At 43.8% G+C, this 21,599-nt stretch overlaps 1 long non-coding RNA gene across 1 annotated transcript; it reads right to left on the bottom strand.

Moving 5' to 3' along the window:
• Window positions 1-3,603: 3,603 nt before the first annotated feature.
• LOC126503193 (uncharacterized) lies at window positions 3,604-20,370 on the bottom strand. The gene is made up of 3 exons (XR_007592209.1): window positions 20,270-20,370; window positions 4,926-5,008; window positions 3,604-4,659 (listed from the first exon to the last, which is right to left on the bottom strand). It is a non-coding gene; the product is annotated as an uncharacterized lncRNA (long non-coding RNA).
• Between the last annotated feature and the right edge of the window lie 1,229 nt (window positions 20,371-21,599).

Below are 21,599 nucleotides of genomic sequence, written 5' to 3'. Positions count from 1 at the left end.
CCAACTTCTGTACATCCCCATTTTCAAAAGCGCATATTATCTTCCACCGGACAGGGGGAGGCGGACAGGAGACTAATGGTCTCAAGAGCTACCATAATTCAGCATTACTTGGACGTCTTAGTAATTTCTTTGGCAACAAATATCTTAATTACAGTGTTCTCTGTCCACACGGGGAGGATGCTGAGTGCTTTTGGATTGCTTCTCGAAACGTTAACTCAGAGGGAGACGTGTGCTTAGCGGTGAGGTGGATGAGCACAAAATATGAAAACCCAGAAGAAGGGTATTTTTAAAATGGACGTCATGAACCACCATTTCTTTGAGCATCGCCAAAGTCAGTGCTTAGAGGAACTGACAGCATGTCTGCTCTTCATTCAGTTATGACTTACTATCTATTATGTGGGAAATCCCTTGCTAAGTGCCAGAGTTGTCATGAGGTAATGCGATCCGGTCGCTTTGACCACAAACAGCACCCCACCTAGTGAGCTAAGACTAAAATATACACGAGGGTGCTGCAACCGGTCGGCCACAACCATTTCGTTCCATGAGGTCATTCTGTCAGCAGTGGCCACATGGGCTGGCAGCTTGGGTGAGAAGGGTTGCGTGCTCATGAGGTAGAGCTAGATGTCAAATTTCCATTTTCTTCTAATATGTCTTAATGGCATCCAAAAACCTCCCTACTAAGTTATTGCATGGTTTTAATTATTTCGTCATGACTTGCTGTCATGGTTAAAAGTTTTCATTTTTGCTTTGTAGCATTTTTGCTGTCTTCTAAAATGAGTTTGTTTTCTACATTTTTGCTCAAACAAACTTAAAATTTACTGAATTATTTTGTAAGTCCTACTCAGTTATGTATGGATATTTTCCTATGCAAAACTTATGCCTCAAAGACCATATCCTCTCCCTTTCACACAAGCTGTTGTAGTCTTTTCCCCACTGTGGTGGTTTGAATAGGGATGACCACCATAGCCTCATGTGTTTGAAAGGATGGCCCTTAGGAGTGACATATTGGGAGATATGGTCCTTTTGGCGTAGGTGTGGCTTTGTTGGTAGCTCCACTTTATTTGTTGGAGTACAAACAAGATATAACCACACAATCCTGTTGACCCTGAAGTGCTGGGTACCTGGGATTAGATGTTTCATTGTACTCTGTGGCATATTAGTCAAGCTCTCTCTGTATCCATTTTTCCCTCAGAACTTCTTTTTTATTATCAATAACAATTTTTATCTTCCTCATTTGCAAGTTATATTCATTTCTACTTTTATTATTTTTTTCCTAGCAATTATAGCAAGGTTACTTCTAAAACAGTTCAATCCTTTTATCCTCTCTGCTAACGAAGATCTTTATAACATTTGAACTCGTATTAATCTTGCTTTTATGATTAGTGTAGCTTCCCAAAATACATCTAAACTTTTACACTGCAGATTTCTGTTGGATTTATGCTTAGATTCCATTTTCCTGGCTTTTATTTTCCTTTTAATGGACACATTCTTCTCTCTCTGACCTATAGGCTTAGGAATATCTTTTAGGTTACTATTGTAAGGACTCAATAGTTTTGCTGTGTGAAAGATTTAACTGAGGTTTTATCTTTCAAGATATCTTCAATGGGTACAGCTTTTTTTTTTTTAATGTCCCCTCCCATACTCCTCATCCTTATTGAAGGTGTTGATTGTTTGGCTTAACTGTCACTGTGAAGATGTCAGCTGTTATCCTCACACCTTTAAAGGAACCCCCATGTCTAGGTTACCCCACATCACACAGTGCACGCACGCACATATGGAAAGGGGGGGCTATTTCCCTGGATACTGTTATGGTTTCTGTCTTAAGCTTGTCTTCCTCTGCTCTGTCTCTCCCAGAATCAAACACAGGGTTTTCGGGTTAGTCTTATTTTTCTGCTTAAAATGACAAAACAGACTTGGAGAACTGAGAGGGGTGTCCCCGGGGGTGAGGACTAGAAGAGGAGGACAACAGAGACTCCGCATCAGGGCCAGGCGCTGAGAGAACAGACAATGTGTCAGAAGCAAAGTGCAGAGCTGGGGGCGGGGGAGGGACACACCGTGGAGAGTCAGAAGCTGTACAGAGTTTTATGTAAATTAGTTTCTTAAAAATGTCTCCAGTTGCCAGCACAAGTCTTAAAACAGAGAGCTCAATAGCAGGGATTTCTAACATTAACTCTTGTCATCTGTAACTGCAGAGAGGGAGAGAGGCTCTGAAATAATGAGCCTGAACCATGAGATCACAATTGCTGTGTGGAAATTTTCTGAAATTAGAACAGAGTGTTGAGCTTCAGTTTCTTTGCAGGATTTGAACACATTGTGAAATTTACTGTGAAAAGGAGATCAAACAAATCAAGTCAGATTTTTTTTTCCTTCCTGAATGGGATGTAATATATGAAATAGTCACCTTAAAACTTTAAGAATTATTAATCTCCTCGAAGCCTTCTAAGAATGTGAATAATGGAAAGCGAGTTACATTCCAGCGGCTTAACTCCCCGCTAATTAATGACACTTGCAGGCATGGACGTGGGTGAAGTATAGCACCCATCGATTTCCAGGATGGAGGCAAGGCAGTGGAAGAGCCTCCCCAAGGAGCGATTTCAATATATCGATGCCTGCGATGTGTCCGGCGCTCTTTACTGGAGCGGATGCATCCCCGCTTCTCCTATTAGAATTCTGACACGCCGTATTTGTCTGTACTCTGCTGACGAACTGCTGCCATGGTCTGAACGTCGTCCCCTCTGCAATTCCGGTGTTAGGGATGGGAGTTTTGAGGGGGCGTGGGGTTCTTAGAGGTGACTGAGTCACGAGGGCTCCTTCCTTACAGACGGCTCACACGCTCTTCTGAGAGAACTTGGCAGGAGTTTAACCCTTGACCTTGCTTGTGGAAGGGCCCAGCCTCCCTAGCTCAGCAGAACTCCAAGAGCCACCACCCCAGTCCTGGACTCTCAGCCTCCACCAAGATCAGAAACACGCTCTTGTTCTTTACAGATAATGTTGTTTTAGCCGCCCAAGTGGACAAAGACAATTGGCTTATTTCTCAGAGCAGGAAGGAGGTTCACTGAGCTTTTAGAGCCTGTCATGTTTCCTCCCGCCGACTCTCTGTAAGTCTTTATTCTCCTGTCTCCCGCCAGAGTCTGAGATGAAAGCACACAGAAAGCTCAGGACTCACGTCGACCTCATTTCCTGGCTTTGGGGAGCACCTGTGTGGCCATTTTAGTCTTCCAACCAGAGGCCCTTTCTCCACACTCTTCCTAGGTCAGCTGATTCCGCCCCAAATGGCAACAGCTGTGAGAAAGGCACCAACCCCAGAACTCAGAACTGAGCTAAAAAGGAGACTGTGTGCCAACTACAGTCCACCAGGCAGGAAATGATAAGCCTTATGGGAAAAAGTGTGTCAACAGTGTGAGCCGCCCTCCCCACTCTGGGCTAGCAGAAGGATACACATATATACATACTCTCTCTCTATTTGTATGTGTATATGTATGTATATGATGTGTGTGTGTATATGTGTGTATGTACAAGTATATGATGTCTCTCTCTCTCTCTCTCTCTCTCTCTCTCTCTCTCTCTCTCTCTCTCTCTCTCTCACCACAAGCCTAACTTATCTGGCTGCTTTTGTAGTCAGACATTTCATCCACATGGGAACAATATCAGTCTGCTTGACACTTTTTTGGATGAAAAGAAACAACCCATTTGGTGTTAGGCATTCAGGAGCTCCCCTTGAAAGTTATAATGATGGTTGCCCTGTCCGAAACCCATAGCAGACTCAGAAGATTTGCAGGACTGAGGCAGCAAGAGCCCACGATCCTCTTATTCGTAGCCTTTGGTTGCATAAAGGGTCCTAAGTATGGTTTCTCTAACGTCTAGAAAATGACTTGACTCTCATCTGTCTGAGTTGTTGGCTGTTATGATTTCAACATGAAATCCACCTCACAAAGGCTCATAGTTGGTCCCCAGTTGGTGGTACTTTTCGGAAGGTTTGGGACCTTTAGGAGGTGAAGTACATCGCTGGGAGTGAACCTTGAAGGCATACAGTCTGGCCCCATTTTTCCGCTCTCTCTTTGCGCCCTATGTATGGTGGAAAAGTGCTCATTCTGATGACCAAGATGGTCTCATGTTCCTCCTGCCATGGCTTCCCCAATATGATGGCTCCCTTTGGACTTGTTAGCTAAAAGAAACCCCTTTCTCATCTAAGTTTCTTCTTGTTGAGGCCTCCTATGACAGCAACAGAAGAGCAGCTAATACCCTACGGGAGTGAAATGAGTGTGTTGCTCCCATTTGCTGTACAGAGAGCTTCTTTGATCAGGGGTGGGAGCTACACTGGCCTGTGCTTACAAGAAGAAGGCTTAGGATGTAGTAAAGAATTACGCTGGTCTGGCAATGTGGTGGTAAGTAGATTCTCTTCTAAGACTTATGATGTCCCTAACCGCAGGTAACTGACTAGGTTTCTAGTACCCAGCATGGTTTCCTCCTGTGTGTGTGTCTTGAAGCTTCTTTCAAGGGAAAGTAAGTATCTTGGTTCGCAGCTGATCTCAGAGGAGCACAGGTAGAGCCAAATCCCGCGACTCAGAGTCTTCTAAGCTGAGGAGTTGCTTGTTCAGTGACAGATTTTGATAGAATCGCATTCCTTTGGCTTCATCTTAGCTCTGTTGAGCCAAGGTTCTGCAAAACAAGTATCTGCTTTGTTACTTGTTCCCTGCTGGGTTATTTCTCTGGGGGGCGCTAGTGAGACACTGACAGGCTGCTGGACAAAGGAAGGTTTGGCCTTGGCTTTCCTTTTTAAAGTTGTTACCCCTCCACCAATTCAGAGCCTGCTGTTTCCAGTCTCCTCCAACGAGCACCCGTGCAGGCACCAAGCGACAGCACCTGGCCTCAGAGACTTGTGTGTCCCTTCAAAGTCCTAGGCCTAAGCTCTCCGTCTCACCTACCTCTGTGAAGGTGGAAAGTCAGCTCCTCCTCTGGTTCTGGAGGAGACTTCAGAAGGAACAATCCCTGTCCACGAAGATGCAACCTGAAAGAGAGGAAATGCCTGTTGTTTAAATGCCTGTTGTTTTAAAGTACTGTTATTCTAGCTGGGCGTGGCGGCTTATGCCTTTAGTCCCAGTGCTCCAGAGGCTGAGGCAGATGAATTGCTGAGTTTGACACCAACCTGATCTACAGAGTGAGTTTCAAGATATTCATGACTACAGAGAAACCTTGTTTCCGGTGGGGGCAGAAAGAAAAGAAAGAAAGAAAAATTAAAAAAATTAGAAATGCTATTAACCGTTGTTATACTAATCTAACATATATTGGAGAAACACCTCACAGAGTGATTGTGACAGAGCAGGGCACCCTGTCTGGGACCTGACATGTAGAAACTCAGTGTAAAACGGAGCAATTCTCGCCGCTGTTTCTACTGTTACGGCTGCGCCCTGTGTGGTCCTTAATTCAGCTGTTGGCGAGTCTCCAACAGCAGGAACGAGTAGCAAGGGTCATCAGGTGGTTGCTCCTTAATTTTCTGCAAGCCAATGGACCTCTGCCAAATCCATAGCACCCAGCTCCATTTCAGTGGGGTGCGGGGAGGAGCTGTGACGGTGGACGGCCTAGCTGACATTCCTCTTCTGCGCAGATCTGCTTTCCTGGTCCTCCAGTGGTGGTCTCAGCTGAGCGTGCCTGCACAGCTCTGTCTAGCGTCAAGGCCCCAGTGTATCTGCTCTCTGTGGCTTTCGGGTCCCCGACAAGCTTTGCACTTGAGTTTTACAGGCATAGTTTGCCTATGTATTGGGTCAGTGTGAGAGACAATGGACTCTATACAGTTCTGGTTTTAAGTGATTACGGGTTCATCTAAAAATAATTCAGCTCATTTAGATCATCAGTATGCGAAGATCGTTGACTTCTGTCACACTGGCTCCCGTAATGGAAGCACTGCAATTTCTACTTAATAAACATAGTGGGTCCTTAGGCTGTGGTTTCTGCCTTATTAAGTGTTATAGTTCCCACGTGTAAACCTGCCTGGGGAATGTCCAATAAGAAGACATTATTCATCAATATAAGACTCTGTGACCCAAGGTCTCTTGATTCGCCTCATTTGTAAAAAAGAAAAGATGATATTCTATCTACCTGGACTCATGGAGTCCTTTGTCAATAATGGAAGAAATTCTATTCTAGATACAAATAATGACTCTGTTCCTTCGTTTGCTCTGTTTTAAAGAGGCATTAAAAGTAATTTGTGATGCGAACAAGGATTTGAGCGGCTTAGAGCTCCAGCTTGGCTTCCTAATGAAACGACTGCTCTCTCCAGCACATCCTGTGCTCATTTACATGGCGATTCACAGGTACAATACCAGCGCTTAGCTGTGCAGTCAGTACCGCAATTGGCGCCCTTCAGGAAGGCTCGTGGGTGTTTGCTCCTCACCGTGCAGAGGGGCTATTGAGTGAAAGCCACAGGATGACCCAATTGTCTTAGCCTGGGGAAAGAAAGGGAACCTCGAATGTTCTTGTGTGGTGAGTTAGAGATGGGTAAGCATCAGGAGTATGGCCCCTGACTTGTTTAGTAAAATGCATTTTATAATATTAGCCTAGAGCGATTCCAGGGAAATGGTTTCATTTTAAATAAACATTAACTGACGAGCTATTTTATGATGAAATACGTGAGTTCGGTGGTGCTCCTAGATGACCCTGTGTTTTATCCGCCATGGCAGCACCTATGCGTTTAAAAGGATATGGCATGAGGGGAGTGGAGCAGGCCCTGAGTGTTTGAAGTCCTCAGTGAAAGTGGACTGACATGGGCACCACGGAGTCAGGGTTCCAATGCCTCCACTCCACGGAAATGACAAAGTGTCCCCCATGTGCTGCTGAGAGGGTTGGCAAAGCCTTCCTTTGGTCCCTGTGTGGATGGCGACAGCGAAAGACCTCTGGAGGTGGGGAGACTCTCACTCAAGTCTCGGGATAACACCCCCCCCCAAGAACTCACTAGAGACTGTCCTTGCTGCAATCACAGGAGGCTTATTGGCAGGAACCAGTGCGCTGGGGCGAAACTCATTTGCCAAGCAGGGGTAGAGGAGTTCGACCCCGAGTATCTGGGAGGGGGGTATTTAGGAGAAGAAACCACAACCCAAAGGGGGTAGGGAGGGCATCATTAGAAAATTTCGAAAATACCAGTGATAATCACAAGGGGGTAACTCCCCATTTCTCAAGATTATTCTCAAGATTATAATCTAACTTTATGGTCAGCTAGTTCCTGGAACAGAGTCACTGAACCAGTTAACATAGATTTTTGGTTTTACTCTTCCTGGTCCTCAACAGTATGCAGAAGTTGCCCAGCTTCCCCTCCCCCCAGATGTTTAGGACTGAAAGACAGCTTCCCTACAGACACTGCTCCTACGGAGGTTTGGCCAAATCCATCGCCTTATTTATCTGTTTGCAATAACCCTGCCTTCCTGTTCTGATGTGTGTAATAAACACACTGAGCTTCTAAGACACCGAGACTTCTCTATGGGAGAGCCCAGACCACCCTACCCCAGCTTTCCTGTATGTGTGTCTATTTGTCTGTCCTTTCCTCTTTCCTTTGTTACCACCAGAGTGAATTCTGGGCCCTAAGTGATGCCAGGACATGGCAGTATGTGTGTTACACATTTGCATGTGTGTTTGTATAACTTTTACAACCCCTCCCCATCATAATCCATAGTTGTTGTGGGTTCTTCTGCACTGTCTGGGGTTCAGATGCCCAGAGTTGGTAGATAAGAAAGGAGAGGCTAGATCTATGTGCAGGGTCTTCCACTGTTTGGCTGTGTGACCTTGGAGGTGTCAACATCTCTTGCAGCTTCCTCTACAAAATTGTGTGGTTTCAGGTCTGTTAATGCCTGTGTACCCATGACTTTCTTATGTCCTTGGCCTCTTGTATACAAAGGTCACTTGTGTCTGCTGTTGGATTAAATGCTAAGCTCATCTCCACTCTAAACAGCCAATGCACGAAGCAGCAGGAATCCGGAGCTCCCATAGCATTAAATTAGCCCAGGAGGCCGCTGTCCATTTGGCAGTAATGGCCAGGACGCAGATCCCAGAGGACCCTCAGCTCACATTTGCTAAGCTAGGCATGGCTGGTGGCCATTGACAAGCTCGTTAATCATCTGTCCCATGCCTGCTCTTTTCAGACCTCCTTCGGGACAGACTGTATTCTTCTCTTGTTCCTCTGCTGCTGCAAGTGCGTAAGTAATCATAAAAATGAATTTTTATTGCCCTCATTTGAGCCCAGGAGTGACATTTTTCCAGGTTGCAAAGGAGGGTCACATGATTCTGTTGGGCTTCATTTCCTGGCGAGAGGCAGTGGGTCTTTTATGAGGAAGCAGCAGTTGAGAAAGGCGGAAAATCATAAGACAGAATTAACCTCACTGTTCAGTCACAGGAATGCCTGCATTGCATATTCAGGAAAAAAATTTCGCAGGGTTCAACAATAATGTAGAAGCTTCTTAAAATATACACCTATATGAAAGAAATGTAAATGAAGCCACCAAATAATGGGGGTGACAATACTAGACTTTTTGGGGGGTTTTCTGACACCAAGTGACCCAAATGGGTTACATATAGTTAAATAATTGGCCAAAGGGGCTTTTTGGAAACTTTCAGATAATCCAGACTGTTGCCAAAACCCTTGGTTGTTTCCTCAAAACTGGTCATAAGGTCCTACTGCTGAAGACAATACCTACACATCTCATTAAACCCAGGAAAGACAAGCTGGTGCCTACATAGGGACTTCACACCCACTGACAAATGTTTACGTACTGGAAGTTACTGTGGACACTACTAGAGGAGAAAGACAACAGCAACCCAGCTACAAAGCCTGAGATCCACAGTGATGGCCTGCCTGTGAGATACACAGGTGCCATAGTGGCATGAAGCCATCAGAGTAACCAACCACTATTTGATTGGATTAAAGACCCTCGCCAAGAGATGGAACCCATGCCTGGCATCGCTTGAGTGGCCAAAAACCTGAGACTGGCTAGGTCATGGATCAGGGGAAACCCAAGTGCTATTGTCCTGTTAAAGTGGCAAGAAAATGACCCCTACTGACATTCTGCTGCACCCATAGATCAGAGCCTCTCTCAGCCATCACCAGAGAAGCTTCGTCTTGTATCCAGAATGTCTTCTTGATAAGACATTCCTAGGCTTGCTTCTTCTCAAGCCTTCTCAAACTCCTTTGCCATGTAGCTAACTTATGAAAAATTTTAATCATATACTGTCTTTTTTAACTACATAAATCATTTCCACTGAAGCGTTTTAAACGGGAACTTTATATTCTACTGATGATTTCATGTACTGATAGCTTACTATACCCATGAAATTTACCTTCTCTCATTAATAATCATTGGTTTGGGCCATTATTTCCATCAAGTTCAGTCTTAGAAGTCTAATTTAATGGAAAAGTGTAGAATACTTTGCAAATTATTCATAGACAAGCTGCATCCATGTGCAAGTTTTTGCTACTGATAATTTTTCTTACAAAATAATAAAAGAGCAATGATTTAAAGTAGGATGAAATTAATTTTGTGAGGACATTTTAAAACTTAAATCAAAGAAAATTATTAGCATTTCCTTTCATATATGACACAATTTTATTATTAACTAGATTTATATCCTTTTTTTTTACTATAGTCCATCATACTCTTTTAACTATATCTGGAAAAGGAAACAAAATATACAATATCATTTCAAGCTTTGGAGAAATAAATCTAACACAATGAATGCAAGAACTATGTAACAAAATATTCCCCAAAGCTAGCTACAAAGCATTAAGAAAGATCTCATAGAAAGAGATGAAACTAGGCACATAGAGTAAGGGATCCAGTGGTCAGGATAGTACCTCCTTGTACATGTTTTATAAAATGTGTATACAAAGTTTTGACAGGATCCCCAGGAGCAGAGGCTCACACCTTAACTCCAGCTCCTGGAGGGTAAGGCAAGATTGCTGTAGTTCAAATGCAACTTCAGCTACATGTGGATTCCAGGGCGATGGGAGCCACACAGTGAGATTCCCACAGTGCCTAACACAACACAACAAAGACAGAGGACTATATACTTAACAGAATATATGTAACTTGGGGTTTTTATTGAAATTGTATAAAATTAGGCCATTTGGGGAGTACTGATGCTATTCTATACAGAGACTTCTAATTCATCCTTATTTAATTTAAAAGAAAGATTTCAGCAGAAATTTTGTAGTTTTTTTCTGTAGAGGTTTTGTGCTTTATTTCTTTTTTAAAATTGCTTTTATTGAGCTATACCTTTTTCTCAACTTCCCTCCCCCCTCCCCCCTCTCATTCTACCCTCTCCCATGACCCCCATGCTCCCAATTTACTCAGGAGATCTTGTCTTTTTCTCCTCCTATGTAAATCTATGTATGTCTCTCATAGGGTCCTCTTTGTTGTCTAGGTTCTCTGGGATTGGGGACTGTAGACTGTTTTTTCTTTGCTTTATGTCTAGAAGCCACTTATGAGTGATGCTCAATCATACTACAAGGACATGTGCTCAACTATGTTTATAGTAGCATTATTTGTCATAGCCAGAATCTGGAAACAGCCTAGATGCTCCTCAACCCAAGAATGGATAAAGAAAATGTGGTACATTTACACAATGGAGTACTACACAGCAATAAAAAAAATAATGACATCTTGAAATTTGCAGACAAATGGATGGATCTGGAAAAAACTATATTGAGTGAGGTACCCAGACCCAGAAAGACAAAATATGTGTAGAAATTTTGCTATCATGTTTCTGTAACCACCATAAATATCTTCTAAAATTTTACCGTCTATTCCTCCTTACCATTTAGCAAGCTTGTTAAATGTGTTTATTTATTTTAATACTTTTACCAAAATAATTTTAGTTTGATTATACAAAACATAATCATTGAATAATGAACTGATGTCTATTTAATCTTCATTCTTCATATTTGAATTTTCTTTTATTTGTTTACCTATGTCAAATTGCAGTATCATCTTCAGTCGCTCTGGTGAGTGTCTTGGTGCCTGTGAGTGTCCTTGTCCTTTTTGCTGGCCTGTGGACACAGCTCTTAGGACCTTGCTATAGAGTGCGTGTGAGCTGAGGGTTGTTATGGAAACCCTTGATCAAATCAAGGATATGATCTCTACTTCCAGAATTCTATCAGTTTTGTCCCAAAGATCTCATTGACTGTAACAAATACTGATCTACCACTACTGTGACAGAAATATAACTTCTACCTCCATTCTGATCCTTGTACAATGCAAGGATTCTGATTTCTCAGTTGGACTCGATCCAATGAGTCTAAATGTTGCAACAAGTTGTTAAGGCTCTAGACGGCACTCTTGCTTGCCTATAGATGAATTTAGTTATAGATGATCCTACTTAGTTACAGATTATCTTATTTGATTATAGATTATCTTATTTGGTTATAGATTATCTTTTTTTTCCATTTTATTATTTTATTGAGAATAAGAAAAAAAAAGATTCCGCCTCCTCCCAGCCTCCCATTTCCCTCCCCCTCTCCCCACTCTTCTCCCCGTCCCCCCTCTCTTCTCCCCCTCCCCCCACTCCTCTCCCCCTCCCTCTCCTATCCAAAGAGCAGACATGGTTCCCTGCCCTGTGGAAAGTCCAAGGTCCTCCCCCCTCCCTCCATGTCTAGGAAGGTGAACATCCAAACTGGCTAGGCTCCCACCAAGCCAGAACATGAAGTAGGATCAAAACCCCTTGCCATTGACCTTGGCTTCTCATCAGTCCTCATTGTTCGCCATGATCAGAGAGTCCGGTTTTATCCCATGCTGTTCCCGTCACAGTCCAGCTGGCTTTGGTGAGCTCCCAATAGATCAGCCCCACTGTCTCAGTGGGTGGGTGCACCCCCCGTGGTCCTGACATCCTTGCTCGTGTTCTCCCTCCATCTGCTTCTCATTGGGACCTTGGGAGCTCAGTCCAGTGCTCCAGTGTGGGTCTCTGTCTCTATCTCCATCCATCACCAGATGAAGGTTCTATGGTGATATGAAAGATATTCGTCAGTAATGCTATAGGATAGGGTCAGTTCAGGTTCCCTATCCTCAGCTTCCCAAGGGACTAACTGGGGACATCACCTTGGGCTCCTGGGAGCCACTCTAGGTTCAAGTCTCTTGCGAACACTAAGGTGGCTCTTTTAACTAGGTTATAGATTATCTTACTTGGTTATAGGTTGTCTTAGTTACAGATTACCTTACTTGGTTACAGGTTATCTTACTTGGTTATAGATGATCTCAGTTATAGATTATCTTAGTTATGAATTATCATACTTAGTTATAGATTATCTTACTTGCTTATAGGTCATTTTACTTGGTTAGATGACCTAAATTATAGATTATCTTAGTTGGTTATAGATGATCTTAGTTAGAGATTATCTTAGTTAGTTATTGATTATATTGCTTAGTGGCTGAGATCTTAGTTGCCAATTACCTTACTTGGTTGCTAATACCATAATTCGGACTTCTGTATTTATGAAAAGAGGAAGTGAAATTTTTCACTTTGTTTCACTTCCTGTCAACTTTGGCATCAGTGTAGAATTGGGTCCTTCAAACAGTTAAGTTTGATCTCTTTTCCTTTTTATTTCCTGGAAGGGTTTGTAAAAAAATTCTTGGTGTTTATTTCTTGAGTGCTTGAAAGAATTAACCAACAAAAACTATGCAAACCTGGAGATTTATTTAGTATATATAAAAATCTTTAGATTTTCTGTTTTTTCTATTCCAGTTTTTACATGTCATCTCAGTTTGGAGATGCATCTCAGTGTGTGGATTTCCTCTAGTGCCTTTCTCCTTTACTGTATGCGCCTCTTCATGGTCAGCACCAGTATCATTCCTGACTTAACATTCATATATTTTTTTCTTTTCTTTTCCCTTCCTTCTTTTCTTCTCCTTCTACTTTCTCCTCTTTCTCCTCCTCTTCCTCCCCATCTTCCCCCTCCCCTTGCCTTCTTTTTCTTCCTCCCTTCTTCTCTTCCCACCTTTAGATATTCTTTCCATAAATTTAATTTTATTTTTTTACCCTTTTATTGAAAGTTGATGTTTTCCTCACATAGTATATCCTGACATGGTTCTCCTCCCTCTGCTCCTCCCACTCCCCAGCCCCTTCTGTCCAGATCATGCTGTCTGCCTCTCATTAGGAAACAAGCAGACTTCTAAGAGATAAAAATATAACTAATAAAACATAATACAATTAATATAGAGTAATGTAATATAAAAGATAAAACAAAGTCCCTAACACATCAGAATTAGACAAAGCAAGCAAACCGAAGGAAAAGAGCCCAGGAGCAGGCTCAAGAAACAGTCTTTCCACGAAGAAAATTGCTTGGATATCTCTGTAGAAAGAAAGTCAGACCTTGCAGAAGGATGGATTTTAGTGGATTAAAGTTGAACTGTGAAAAGAAACAACTTTCAGAAAACACAAGGGAAAACGCTCCGGTTCTTAAAGGCCTAAGCTTTCTCTGCACAGCAGTAGTACTGACCATTCCATAAGAGACCAATACACACTGTGAATTAAGACTGAAATTCATGCTCACAAAAATCACAGATGACCACAGATGGAAGACGAAATCTATAAGAGCCATATGTAAAACAACTTATAATTGAAAAGCAAACTCCTTTGGGTATTGGGGGTGGGGACATAGTTGGTTATAGGAACTTTGATGTCTGGTTGTTGGACAGCTTCCAAAATTTTTGGTGTCTGTGCTCCTAAATCCCAGGTGTAAACCCAGGAGAAGTGGAGTCCCAAGTGCACAGGAGATGTACAAAGCCATTTCTCACAGTAGCCAAATGAGCAACCCAGCTGTCTGTCCTCAGCTGACTAGGCCAGTTGGAGCATATCCATACAGTGCAATCTGATGATGTGGCAGGATTCTCTAAGAGCAATGGACACACGGCATGACACGTGCCAGAAAAGGGGTATGCACACTGCAGGGGTTGAGTTTTTAATTATAAAACATCAGTTGCTTGAATATATTTATGTTAATTAAAAAAGAAGTTAAAAATCTTACCAGCTAAGAGGGCAAGGTCATTGCATCCAGCCATGCACCTGTACTGTAATTTAGGTGCGATTCCTCTCCATTTACCCTCTGTGTGCCTAGTGGACCTCCAGGGCTCAGCTCAGGCAGCATCTCCTTTAAAGCTTGCCTCCTGCTCCTTCTCTCAGTTCTTGCTCTTCCTTCATGGTGTTAGAAGGAAATGGCTTAGATGACTTCACCTCAGCCTTCCTGTCTTAGTCTGTGGTTGTAAAGCTGGGGGCTGGGATTTCTGACATCTCTCTGGGAGGAAATGGGGTGCACAGAGGAGGAAGTGGGGTGCATAGAGGAGGGAATGGGGTACATAGAGGAAGTGGGGTGCACAGAGGAGGAAGTGGAGTGCAAGAAGAGGAAGTGAGGTGCACACAGGAGGAAGTGGGGAGCACAGAAGAGGGAATGGGGTACATAGAGGAGGAAGTGAAGTGGGATATTTTACTCTTTTTGCTTTTTGGGGTCCCACCACCCAGATTCCAAATAAATCACGCACAGAGGCTTATTCTTAGTTACGAATGCCTGGCCTTAGCTTGACTGGTTTATTGCCAGCTTTTCTTAATTTAAATTATCCCATCTACCTTTCCCCTCTGGGCTTTTCTCGTTCTTCTGTTCATCCTACTTTCCTTCTTACTCTGTGGCTGGCTGGTCCCTGGAGTCCTCCTCTCCTTGTTTTCTTGCTCCTGTTCACTCTCCTCCCAGATTTCGCCTTCTATTTATCCTCTTTGCCCACCAGCCCTGCCTATCCTTGCTCCTGCGTCACTATTGGCCGTTCATCTCTTTATTCGGACCATCAGGTGTGTTAGACAGGCACAGTAATTAACACAGATTCACAGAGTTAAACAAATGCAGCAGAAACAAAAGTCACACACCTAAAAATAATATTCCCCAACAGGAAGTGGGATGCACAGAGGAGGAAGTGAGGTGCACAGAGGAGGAAGTGGAGTACACGGAGGAGGAAGTGGGGTGCACAGAGGAGGAAGTGGTGGGCATAGAAGAGGAAGTGAGGTGCACAGAGGAGGAAGTGTGGTGCACAGAGGAGGAAGTGGTGGGCATAGAAGAGGAAGTGAGGTGCACAGAGGAGGAAGTGGATAGGAGACAGAAGTGACTGGTGGACCAAGGTTTGAGATGTGCACAAACTGAAAAACATGGGGAAAAAGAGTCAGAAGAAAAATGCCACTAAAAACATAATTAATTTAGGTTTCCTCGGTGGCACTTGGATTGGACACAGGATATTCTGCAGGCAAAGCTAATAAACTACAACTACAACTCACAAAAGTCCACTTACCATAGCATTTCAAACATGCACACATATACACACATGGGGGTTCGGTCTGTTAGACTTGTAAAACACAATTCTATTATTTTACTTTCATCTCTCACATTTATCTTTAGCTTCATGATTTCATCTATAACTACAATTGTTTCAGTTTTAGCCATTCATAGAGGAGTGATTAGGGTCAAACCCTCTTTAAGTTTTTGTTTGATTCTTTTTTCATCTGAGCTCCGGCGAGGGTAGGAATCCATGTAGTCCGTGTTGGTGAGTGCCAGGCTTCTTGGACCCCAAACTAAAGTCAGGGACCAGGCTTTCTGCTAGTGTCTATCTGTCTCGATGGTCCTATATTGGAATGACAACATTATTAACTTTTTCTGCACCTACAAGCAGGGGGGAAGGGGTACTTCCCGTATGAAGCTCTCCCTGTTTCTTCTCTCCATGACCAGGTTCCTGTGCACCCAACTTCTAGGTCGAGCACATGCAGGTGCTCCCCAGATTTTGCAGCAAGAGTTTGGTGCATAGCTTGACAGCACCCAAGACTAATTTTAAACATCCTTGTCCCTGCCCATGTCTGCTGAGATAAACGCCACTTTAACGTTTCACGTGCGATGGATGTCACTAAGTGCTTGCTCATTTGAGTTCAGAACAGAGACGGGAAAGACACATGTTAGAGTCAGAAAGGTGAAGATCTGAGCACTGAAAGCAACATCAGAATCCCTGAAGTGGTTGTAAGGCCAGCAAGTCATCTCCTACTCTTACTTCTCACTGGAAAAGGGAGTGCCCTCCATTGTCCTTTAAACCCAGATTCATGTTTCTCCTGGGCATTCTGGGTTCTGATATGTTGGGTCTCACACCACATTTTTATCCATCTCTCCTCACACCACATAGCATCCGCTCTTCCGTGCACAAAACTTTCTGACTAGCTGTTCCCAGCTAAGGACCAGGAGCTGCAGGCTCTTCGCATCCTATGTCTGAAACAGCACACGTGTGTGTTATGGTTTTGTCTCCCTGCCTCCTCCTTACCCTGCTCCATTTGTTTCTGTTAATTGCTATGCATACCACCCAGCTTTGAGACTTCTCTTTCGCACATGCCTCCCCGCAGCGAAAGGTACTTCTGCAGGGCTGTTAATTTCCGGTGTGTGACTCCGGAGGGATTTGTCTAATCTCAGGGGGGTGACTAAGAGCCTCTATCAGGTCTTCTGGGCTTGGTAGGATGTTCCCTCCAGTCAAGCATGTAGGGAGAATGAGTCAGCCAAGAACATCAAACTGAGCAGGAGATTGCCATGTGACATCATTGTCAAGCCTTGCCTCTGACCGGCTTATCTCTTCTTTGTCCCTAGACTCGGCATTCACACTGTGACTTGGTGAATGTATCTTGAAGGAAATGTACCTATTTGGAAAAAAAATAATGTTGGCATCTTTAACTTGGTTTGATTTCACTTGAGGCAACACTTATTTAATTCCTGCTGTGTGCTGGAACTTAAGCTACTATCCCTGGGCAGCTGTTAATCTAGCTGAAAATAAGACATATAAATGGAAATGCACAGAGAATTCTCACTGCTGGGTGAGGGAGGGAAGGCTGCCTAGGATTTGAAGGGCATCTACTTTTTAAGAATGAACCAAGTGGACAATGGTGCCAATGAGAAACTGACCACATGGAGATACTGATTGACCAGAGATTTTGGTGCCACCTCTCTCTTGTCCCCTACGTGTCCAGTACAATTCAAGGTAGGATCTTCACAAACAAATCCAGGTGGAGAGCTGTGGCCATTGCTTCCAGAGAGATTATTCTGGACAACCCCACCCCAAGTGAGTTCCTCTACTGATTTATACAGTTGAGAGTTATTTTCTGAAACTGTATAATATAAAACATGGTCTTGTAAACATGTAACTCAGGACACAGTGTTTTTCCATTTGCTTGTCCCGGACCTCCTATGAGTAGTGATTCAGTCAGTCTCTTTCCTACTGAGCCTCTGCAGCCCAGACAAGTGCCCAGATTGTCCTGGGTACCAAGTGAATATTGCTCTCTATCATAAGGGCTGGTCTGGGGTGATATATGTGGCAGAAGAGGCAGAAAAATGATGAGAGTCAGAGGTGGCAGATGCCTCCAAGGGAACAATATTCTTCCAGATAGAACCAGGCTGATATAGACATGAACTCACAGAGACGGTGACAGCATGCACAGACCTGCATAAATTCAAACCATACAAAACCCCAGCACAGAGAAATGGAAGTGGGCACAGAGTCCCCTACTTAAACGAGAAGCTATTTGTAATTGATGCTTGCTGGAAGAAAAAGAACCAGGTTTCATCAATAGAGTATCTCCGGATATATCAACCACATTTTAGGGCAGGCCCCATGCCCAGGAGTTGCTCATTAACACAAAAAGTCCCCGTGTCCCCGTGTGTTTTGTACTTTTTTTTGTCTTTGTGTGTCTGTGTACATCCACATGTGTATGTTTTAAAAGAGAAAGAAAGAACATAAAATTGGGTGAGTAGGTGGAAGGATCTGGGAAGAACTGGGGGAAGGGAAAGAATATGATCAAAATACAGTGTATGAAAATTAATTTTAAAAAGTGAATTGGGAGTTGCTGACTATCCTTTTAACATGGAAAGAGACAGACAAGAGGAAGAAGATGAGGAAGAGGAGGAGGAAGGCAGCTGCTTCTCAGGTTCTTTTCCTTCCACCGCAGTGTCTATGGGCTGATGAGTCAGCTATTCCTTGCAAAAATTGAACTATTTTAGTTTTCTGTGTCACGATAAACTGAAATAGCCCCGACATGCGCTTACAGTGATTGCTTCCTCTTGAATTATCTGGCCGAACCAGTGCAGGATGGTCCTTATCACTTCACTTTAGAAACAGCCCCATGTTCTGGCTGCAGCTGTACATTTGGGGCAGGAAGGGAAGCTGCTGATCACAGAAAGGCAAGAGAAGGCAGGCACCCCCAAAGGAACCCTGGTGAAAAGCCCTTTCCTTCTACAGAAAAGGTTCCCCCTGTTCCAGTGAGAAAATAGATGTATGGTTTGTGAGCAACTCCTCTACAGTGCAGATATCACCTGCCCTGCAAGGGGTCTTCCAGAGCCTGCACAGCCCCGCAAGGGGGTCTTCCAGAGCCTGCACAGCCCCGCAAGGGGGTCTTCCAGAGCCTGCACAGCCCCGCAAGCCTGTTGCACAGAAATCTATCCTCTCGCTCTTACACAGATGCACTTCCTTCTTCCCCTGGATGATGTGTCAACTCTCGGTGAATTTCACACCATAAGGGGAGAAAATTCTTGAGATAAAACTTATTTCAAGATTCTTACAATGGGTTCATTCATTACATCAAACTGTGTTTAATTAAAGGCACACACGTTTAATCCCAACACATGGGAGGATTGAGCAGAAAGATCAGGAATTCAAGGTCATCCATGAGCTACCCCAGATTGAATCAGTCTAAAAGAGAAACAGAGCCAGCCAGAAAAGGCTCATACCTTTAATCCCAGCACAAGGGAGGTGGAGACAAGAATATAAGGCAAGAAACCAAATATGAGTGAGTACATCCCATGTTCCTCTTTTTGGGTCTGGCTTACCTCACTCAGGATAGTGTTTTCTATTTCCATCCATTTGCCTGCAAACTTCAAGAAATCCTTGTTTTTTACTGCTGAGTAGTACTCTAATATGTATATATTCCATACTTTCTTCATCCATTCTTCAATTGAAGGGCATCTAGGTTGTTTTCAGGTTCCGGCTATTACAAACAATGCTGCTATGAACACATGGGATGTACTCACTCATATTTGGTTTCTAGCCATAAATAAAGGACATTGAGCCTATAATTCGTGATCTTAGAGAAGCTAAATAAGAAGGAGAACCCAAAGAAAAACATATAGGCATCCTCCCGAACATTAACCTTCATCAGGCGATGAAAGGAGACAGAGACAGAGACCCACATTGGAGCACCGGACTGAAATCTCAAGGTCCAAATCAGGAGCATAAGGAGAGAGAGCATTAGCAAGGAACTCAGGACCGCGAGGGGTGCACCCAGAAACTGAGACAATGGGGATGTTCAATTGGGAACTCACCAAGGCCAGCTGGCCTGGGTCTGAAAAAAAACCCGGGATAAAACCGGTCTTGCTAAACATAGCGGACAAGGAGGACTACCAAGAACTCAAGAACAATGGCAATGGGTTTTTGATCCTACTGCACGTATTGGCTTTGTGGGAACCTAGGCAGTTTCGTGGATGCTCACCTTACTAGACCTGGAGGGAGGTGGGTGGTCCTTGGACTTCCCACAGGGCAGGGAACCCTGATTGCTCTTTGGGCTGACGAGGGAAGGGGACTTGATTGGGGGAGGGGGAGGGAAATGGGAGGTGGCGGAGGGGAAGAGACAGAAATCTTTAACAAATAAATATATAAATAAAAAAAGAATATAAGGCAGGCAGAGACAGGATGACAGAGCATTCATCTGAAGACTTGTAGAGACAGGATATCTGTTCGGTTTGTGGTCTCTCTAGTGGCTGCTGTTCTGCTTCTCTGATCTTTCAGCTTCCACCCCCTAATATCTGACTCTGGGATTTTATTATTAAGACCAAATTATAAATCGCACGGCAAAACTATGCCTGTAAATACCAATGACTTTCAATCAAGGAATTTCACTCTATCTTAAGGTATCTATAAAGAGACACAGTTGTTGGGCTTGTGTTGTCAATGAATACTTTGTGGCAAGAAGCTGACACTTTGTCCCAGGCCTCTAGCCAGTGGTTGACGGCTTGATTTTGCATAGCCTCTCAGGATTAGATAACCAGGGTCAGGCGTTCCTGAGCTCCAAGTCATTATTTTATTCCTTATTTGTGACACGGTGTCATGACTGTGTGAATGCTATGTTGAAAGAGTTTGGATTAAGGAAAATTTTGGGTAAGAGAAGAACCAGAAAGACAAGGATGGAACATGGAGTTACAGCCATTTCACTCACCAGCTATGTGACCAGGGCACTCACTCACCTCCTTCTTTGCTGGGGATGCAGTAATGATGCCCACCTGCAGAGCAACTGGCACTTCATAGACATTGGTGTGATGTCTGTCCTTCCTCCACCTTGGTGAATGTGGACACACCATCACAAAACTGCCCATAGTAGAGCACCCATGACTCATGATTCCATCCCAGGTGACCTAGTGTCAAAGCAATGCAGGGAGACCTTGCAGGGTTCTTGAGACAATGGAGCCAATGACCCAGAATTGACTTCTTCAGGAAGAAGCAATTTCTCCTACACTACAGATGGAGCAGCTACAAGTGATAGGTAGCTGCAAGAGGCAGCCAAGAGAAGGAAGAGATTCGGAATCGTAAGATCATCTTGGAGGCCACTGGGACTGGGGAAACACTGTTCTGATATTTTCAATAAGACACACAGCCAGAAACCAAGTAGAGAGTGTTCAAGGCACTGTCCCCAAAGCATCATCTTCATTATTGCCCTGAGCTCCTTACTGGCCATGTCCTTCTAAGTCTTGGTGTAAGGAAGTTTAATGGTCTCTTTCTCCTAAGACAAATGTCTGCCTAGTTTTATTTTTCTTCAGGCAGAATTATCCAGCAGTCACTCCCCTCAAGACTTTGCCCAAGGCATACCTTCTAGTGACCCCCAACATCTTCCCAAGGCGTCTAATTTCTCTTGTAGAACCCCAGCATTCTTCCTGTTCCTAATCTGAACAGTATGTGAAGTCACCAATTCTGGCTCATGCACAGTATCCAGGAAGGCAGATATCTGCGGTGACCTCAGCAGCTGAGGACTCTCTAGTTCCCCAGAAGTGGGTCAGTGGGTGGAAACAGTCCTTGGGCTGCAGTTCTTTTGCCAAAACACAGGCTGAGCATGGTGGCTGTTGTTCTGTGTCCTCTGAGTTACAAAGTGGGCCCTCAGAACAAAGGAGAGCAGAGACGAGGAAGTGGAGCAGAGCCTGTTCCCCTCAGACTGGAGAGACTCAGAGGCAAGGGAGCCTGCCATCCAGCCAGGCCTGCTCGCTCAGGCAAGTGTTCTTCAGGAGACATTTTAAAACCCTTACAGTCTCTGAGAGGAGGCAGCATCAGCAAAGATGTTTTGTTCTGGATTCATGAGGATCTCTGTTTCAGCGAGAGTGCCTACAACTATCAGGCGAGAAGTGAGTCACCAATCACATTTAAAATTGTTATGACAAGAATCATATATAAATCATACCTCCGAAGGTACAATGGGTTAGCAAGCTGCACTTAGGAGAATTGCTTATAAATCAAAATTCAATGTTTGGGGGTCAATGGGATCTCATTGATCAACAACTCTGAAGAAGTACCCCATTCCCGGCTCTG

This window comes from Alexandromys fortis, unplaced genomic scaffold, assembly GCF_014885135.2.
Source record: "Alexandromys fortis isolate MF-2015 unplaced genomic scaffold, M_Fortis_MF-2015_v1.1 scaffold_52, whole genome shotgun sequence".
Lineage (NCBI taxonomy): Eukaryota > Metazoa > Chordata > Mammalia > Rodentia > Cricetidae > Alexandromys > Alexandromys fortis.
The sequence above is the reverse complement of the archived record's forward strand: the minus strand, read 5'-3'. Positions and strand labels throughout refer to the sequence as shown.